Raw genomic sequence first — 7,114 nt, 5'->3', positions numbered from 1 at the left:
AGCAGAGAAGGAGATTGGTATTCTACAATTCCCTTTGATGATATGCTTTCAAGTTAACTTACAATATTCTATTAGACCCCACTTCCTAGTAGCTATTTGGGAAGTGGGTTCTACTGGAAAATAGTAGCACCATAAGTTTGATGATGCAGGCAATTTCAAGGAAAGCCATTTATAATCCTCAAAATAACACTCCAACCAAGACCATTCTGCTATAGTAACTATACTTCTCCACATTCTAGGACTGGTGAAGTGAGACATCATGTATAAATCAGTTTTAGGTATATTGTAACCAAGTGCAATCTTTCCGTTCATACTCGTTGATTTAGAGGAAGTGTTGCCTAAACCTTTTTATAATGTTAGAGCAAAAGTCCTTATGATTTTCTGAAAGTCTGTGTATGTGTGCATATGGGTAGTTTTGTTGTTACGTTTTTTTTTAAAAAAATAATCTTTTCAGGATGTATGGAAAGCAATAAGCAACCCTTACAAGACCATAGAACTAGCAGTTCCTTAAAATCTGTGGTCTCCCAGTAGACATTTTCAACTTTGTACTAGATAGAGTTTCTTTCTTTCTCTTTTTTTAATGCAGTTACTGTGTTTTGAAGTTGTCTTAATTGTAAATGCAATATATAAAATGTTCAGAATAATCTATTTAGATCAGAAGTCAGCTGTTAGTTGGCCAGGACATTTTTATTTATAAATCTTGCACAAAATTATTTTATACTGAAAACTAAATTTTAAAAATTTAATCCACTTACTAAAATGAAGACAAATTCATAGGAGCATAGTCTCTGTTTACTAGACTTGCCATTGTGATGTTTTCTTATGAAGTACTTTAGAAACTAATGGATATAAACACATTAGTGGTGTAGCAAGAATGTAACTACCCAAGAAAAATTAAAAATATATTTTAGAGAGAACTTTTAAATTATAAAAATAAAGACCAAGTTTACACTTTTTTATTTGCTATTTACATTTTACTAAATCTATCCATAGTTATACATTCTCTATTAATTTGAGGGAATGTTCAAGATTTTCTTCCACAATTTAGGAATTATTTAAAAGTTCATGCACTGTATGTTTAATTTTCTCTTGCTATGACCAAACTCCATGATCAAAGGAAACCCAAGCAAGAGAGATTTCTTTAGTTGTAGAGTTCTAGCAGGATAAGACTCCATTATGACAACTGGCAGGAGGCAGAACAACAGGAACAGGAACCTGAGAGAAGTACAAGCACAAAGCAGAGACAGCAATTGGAAATGGCTCCGTGCTTTAGATCTTCAGAGACTACCTCCAGTGCCATACTTCCTCCAATGAAGCCACATTTACTCAACCTCCCAGAGTCACCAAAAGTGATCAACTCTTCAGACACAAGAATATATGGAAGACATCAACCTCATTTAAAACAGGACACACTGACGTGGTCCTCAGCATGATATTGCTCAGGCAGTGGAAACTTTAAGAAGTGGGGACCCAGTTGGAAGTATCATGAGTAGATTAACACTGGATGTTAAGGAATTTAGTTTCTGTGAGGAGAAACCTGCTATAATAATGAGGAAGCAGGATCATTCTTCATTTCTCATTCCCCGTCTTACTTATAACTTCTCCATCACTCTTCTGCATGGCCTTACACAATTGTGATAATTCCCTTGAGATGTTGACCAGAATATTGTTAATATATTTTTGATCTTTCAGAACTGCAATTTAAGTCAAAATAACACCACTTATTTGATATAAGATACTCAGCCTTTGGTGTTTTGGTTATCTGCTTGACAATTTATAAATAAATTATGTTTAGGTTAACTAGTGGTTGTGAAAATCCAAAATACTGAAATGAACATTTTCTCAGTCATTGGGAATATGAAGAAAATTGGAAGGATTTTTATCTGACTTGCTTTATAATAACGTTATTTTTTTAATAGATAATTCAGTCTTACAGGAAAGACTTCAATATGTCCTGAAATACCCAATATTCCTAACAACTTTATACTGGTGATATGGCTGCAAATTTAAGAATGATTAGATATTATCCAAACTATAGTAATAGTAAGCTGATAAATGAATATTTTGTTTTGTATTTGCCAATAAAATAAATTTTATAGTGCTGCCATGACATTATTAATATTCCTTACAACCAAGAAATCATAACAATGGTAATATTAATGATTGAAACAATTTTCATTGTTTCAATAAATTTCTTCAATGCAGAGAAGGAAAACACACAAATTCATTTTCTAACAAAAATGTATTTGTATGTATGAAGAGAAATATGTTAATAAATACAATAGCATTTTGTTTTGTATATATAAAAGAAAGTTAATATTTCAAGATTTTAATTGAAACAGGAAAGTTTCTTCAAATTTATTTTCTTAGCGCTTAAAATTATACTTTTTCACTAAGCTCACCTCCATAGACTCTTAGTATCCTCTCCAGTACCAAGCCTCAAGCTAATTGCAGATTTGCCCCTCTCTGACTTCTATTCTTACCCTCAGTACTCTCCATACGCCCTTACTCCACACCTGATTGCCATCCCTGTTCCCCTCCTTACCCCCTCTCCTAGCCAGTTCCCTCTTCCTATCCACCTCTGATGACTAGTTTCCCCTTCTGGGTAATATTCACCCATTCCTCCAGGGGTCTCCTTATTATTTAGTTTCATTTGGTATGTGGATGGTACACATCATTTTCCTGTAATTTATGGTTAATGTCCACTTGTGAGTATATACAATGTTGCTATGTCTGTCTTTCTAGGTATGGGTTACCTCACTCAGGATGATATTTTTCTAGTTTCATCCATTTGCCTATAAAATTCATGATGTCTTAGTTGAATAATATTCTACTATGAAGATGCACCACATATTCTTTAGGCATTCTTCAGTTGAAGGACATCTAGGTTGTTTCCAGTTTCTGTGTATTACAAATAAAGATGCTACGAACATAGGAGAGCAAGTGAGAGGGTGACATCAATCCCCATACAAAACTTCAATGCAAAATTTGTTTTGCTCACAATGTGTGCAGGGTTAAAAATGGAATAGGAATTGAGGGAACAGCCAAACAATGTCTGCCCCAACTAGAGACCCATTCCTTGTGTGACAGCCAACCCCTGACACTATTAATGATACTGTGCTATACTTGCAGACAGAACCCTACCTTAACTGTCACAGCAAGACGAATAGAGTCAACAAACCTGAGACCATGGAGGTTCACCTACACTGAACACCTAACCAATGAGTATCCATGGGCTGGACCTAGACTTCTTACATATTTGTAGAAAATGTACAGCTTGATCTTCATGTGAAACATCTACCAAGTAGAATGGGGACTGTTTAGGTCTCTATTCCATGGCATTGCCTCTACTTCTCCTTATCTGGACTTCATGATTGGTCCTCAGTCTGAAAGGCTGCACCTAGTCATGCTGGAACTAGATGTTCCAGGGTTCAGTGGTATCTATCGGTTCTCTGAGGAGAAGTTGATAGGGCAATGAGCAGGGGGTGGGAACTGTAACAGTGGGACTGGGAAGAGAAGATGGAGGTTATGATCAGGTTATAAAGTAAATTTAATATATATATATATAAATTAATAAAAGATAATGTACATTTCAAGTATGAATCTAGCTGAACCAGTCATTGGTTGGCCACTCCCACAATTTCTGTTCTATATTTATCTGAGTATGTTTTGTAGATAGGGCAAATTGTAGGTGGAAGGTTTTGTAGCTGAGTTTGTGTTCCAATCCCTTCACTGACATCTTGCCTGGTTACAGAATATGGCTAGTTCAGTCTTCAAATTCTCCATTGCTAAGTGTCTTATCTAGGAGTTTCCAATATACTAGATATATAACTCATCTCTGATACCCCCCAATTCCATGTTTTTGTCCCAGTAACCTGGCCTCCATTATCCCCAACCTGATCCCTCTATTCCCATCCTCCCAACCCCAATTCCAGCCAAAATATCAATTTTATTTCCTTTTTCCTGAATGATCCATGCTCTGCCCCCTTCATACTCCTTGTCAATTAGCTTCGCTGGGTCTTGAAGTTTAGCATGGTTATCCACTAGTGCCCATCTAATATCCACTCATTAGTGAGTACATAACATACCCAGCTTGAGACTCATGCTATGAAAGACAGCCTATCCCTAAAACTGACTGTAGGGCCTGAACCAGAAACTCAATAACCCAGAGACCTAGGATAGAACCAAATATGATTGGCAAAATAAAATGAAATGATTCCCAATGATATTTGGCAATACTCATAGATCCTGCCTAAATGAACTGTCATTAGATAGGTTTCATCCAGGCATTTAAGGAAACAGATGCAGAGACTCAAAACCAAATATTAGGCAGAGCTCATGAAATGTTGTGAAGGACTGGGAGGAAGATTGTAGGAGCCAGAAAGATTAAGGACACCACAACAAAACCCACAGAATCAACTAACCTGGACCCATAGTAGCACACAAAGACTGAACAGACAACCAGAAACCCTTCATGGACCTTACCTAGGTCCTCTGCATATGTGTTACAGTTGTGTAGCTTGGTCTTATAATAGAACACATGACAGTGAGAGTAGAGGCTGTCTCCAACTCTTATCCCAGCTTTTGGAAACTTTTTCCTCCTACTACATTGCCTCATCCAGCTTTAATAGGAAGTAGGTATCTCTTACTGCAACTTTATATTCTTTCCCTTTTCTGATGAGAAATAGAGGGGGAATAGAAGCAGGGATAAAGGCAAAAGAAGAACAAGACTGGGAAGAGAGGAAGAAGTGGAAACTACATTTGGGATATAATATATGAGAGAATACATAAAAAATTTAAAACAATGTACATTTCTTCTAGAGCCCTATTCACATGCTCTCCAGGGACTTCTGTAAGTATATTATGCCTTGAACTTCAGAATGCACACTAGGGAGTCACTTTGGTGCTTTCATTCCACTAAAGCACTACTGAGCGCACTGAAGTAATTATTGACTAAATTACCCTAGCGTCCTGAAAAGTATAACATCTACATAGTCATGTTAAAATATTTACCCTTGAAGAATAATTACAACCCATGTTCTATAATATGCACTAATGAGAATTGTGATGAGTAGTGGTGAAGAAAAGCATGGCTATCAGACGTTTTCGTTTGAACTGAGTGCAATAAAACACACACTAGTTTTAATAGAGTATAGAACATTTCTTCCAAAATTTCCCAATAATTTCTCATTGTTTCAACTTGTAGCAGAGGGCATGGCTATTCATAATAATATGTTGTTGCTATTGATTTAGTTACTATAAGACGTATCATCTACTTCTCTAACGCTGATGGTGAAAAATAAACCTGTGTGTTGGACTAAAACATACGTGAATTTTCAAGACCATTACGCAGCTATAGGCCCTGCCCTTGGAGGTATTGTAGGTGTAGTTGCTGTGTCACATGTGCATTGATAGGTATCAGAGAAGAGGAAGACTATGTCCATGCTCAATGTGCTGATACATGAACATCTGAATGATTAGTAGCCTAAAATCACCCCCCCCAAAAAAAGCAAACCTGAGGTAACTACCAGTCTGGCACCAAGGAGCTCAGATAGGAAGCTAGATTGAGAAAACCACAAGTCAAGTGCTACAGAAGCCCAGATGTGCTCCCAGAAAGGGGATGAAGCTGGAAAATACAAGAAGCCCAACTAGGACTACTGAACCTGGGCAGGAGTGAGCCTGAGAGAATCAGCCCTCCTTTTGAGATACTTCTCTGGCCTGAGAGAGGAGAAAGTCTTAGAGGATAAAAGACTGGTACCATGGGGGCTGGACATGAAGCTAGACTGAAATGATCATCAGTCCAGAACCATGAAGGCCAGAAGGAGAGGCAGACAGTGGCCAAGATGACCCCTACCTGGTGCTGTAATAAACATGAGATGCATAGCAATACTGAGACCACTCCTACGAAGTCCCTTGAAACTCAGAGAATACTGTGGGGATGACAAAGAAGGAAAAGTTAGAGGTAGATAAATTTAAGACAAAAATATACAGAAAGATTTGGGCTCAGTGAAGAAAGGCAGAACTGGAGCCTGAATTTTAGTGAGGAACAACCTAAGAAGAATAGCCAGTGATGCCATCTGAGACCATGGTGAGGTCCTGGCCTGTGCTGCCACTGACGGCCAAGTCTTGGTCTGTGGGCCTGCAGCAATAGGAGTCTGTTACCACCAAAGCCCAGGCAGTGTCTCTGGTTTGGGCTGCTGCTCAGGACATGGGGGGGAAATAATATCTGAGGGCTGTACAGAACTGAGCCCATCCCTCACCTGAGCATCATCAAAGACCTAGCCCTGGAGGTGTGAAAGCAAGAAAGCTGACCCCCACCCCTAGTAACAGTAATATGGAAAGCAGGACCCTGTACAATGTGGCAATTGAGGGTGAGTAGATCCCTAGGATATGAGCCAGCCAGAGATGGCCCTACCACTTCTCCCCTGTATGGTAGCATAGAATATAGATACTCTTTACCCTTACCCCTCATCACCTATGGCAGCACATGGGCCTGGATTCTTGAGAGGAATAGAGTTGACCCTGTCTCTTTTACTGCAACACTTGGGAAAGCTGTCCCTAAACATTGCCTAGGCAATATAGTAGACCTAGCTCTGGATATGGGTGGGCTGTCCTAGAGGTTGTGAAAGCAGGAGAACTAGAGGGTTGACCAACACAGATAACTTTCTTGCCCAGAACCAGCACTTTGAATTGGCATACCTGAGCATGCACACCACCATTCAAGAACTGCTGGAATATATGAAAAGGGTCTGGTTCTAAATATGTAAATATCTGAGAGGAGTCCCTGTGAGGTTCCAGTACTGATAGAGAAGCAAAAGCCAGAGACTTTGTAAGAGACCAAACAATCATTGAAATGAACATTTGCAAGCAAAAATGTAAAAATGTATTCACTGTGACACACTACAGCTTTCACAATGAGGTCTTTTTTTCTCTTTTGCAGGCATTGAGAGGGTGAGGGATGGGTATTAGGGAAGGGGAAGGCAAGTGGGATCAGATGCATGTTGTGAAATTTCTGTAAAGCTTTGTCTCATGATGGCAGTAAGGAAGACACTTTTAATATTGTCCTTGCACACCATCATGACTAAAAGTTTTGAAATTATACACACACACACAC

At 38.5% G+C, this 7,114-nt stretch overlaps 1 non-coding gene across 1 annotated transcript; it reads left to right on the top strand.

The window, feature by feature from the left end:
• The first annotated feature begins 5,361 nt into the window (after positions 1–5,361).
• Positions 5,362–5,493, top strand: LOC120099500 (small nucleolar RNA SNORA17). The gene has a single exon (XR_015647234.1). It is a non-coding gene; the product is annotated as a small nucleolar RNA SNORA17 (small nucleolar RNA).
• Positions 5,494–7,114: the final 1,621 nt, after the last annotated feature.

The sequence above is a fragment of the Rattus norvegicus genome, chromosome X, assembly GCF_021556685.1.
Source record: "Rattus norvegicus strain SHRSP/BbbUtx chromosome X, alternate assembly SHRSP_T2T, whole genome shotgun sequence".
NCBI lineage: Eukaryota > Metazoa > Chordata > Mammalia > Rodentia > Muridae > Rattus > Rattus norvegicus.
Note: the sequence above shows the minus strand (reverse complement) of the source record. Positions and strands in the feature narration are given on the sequence as shown.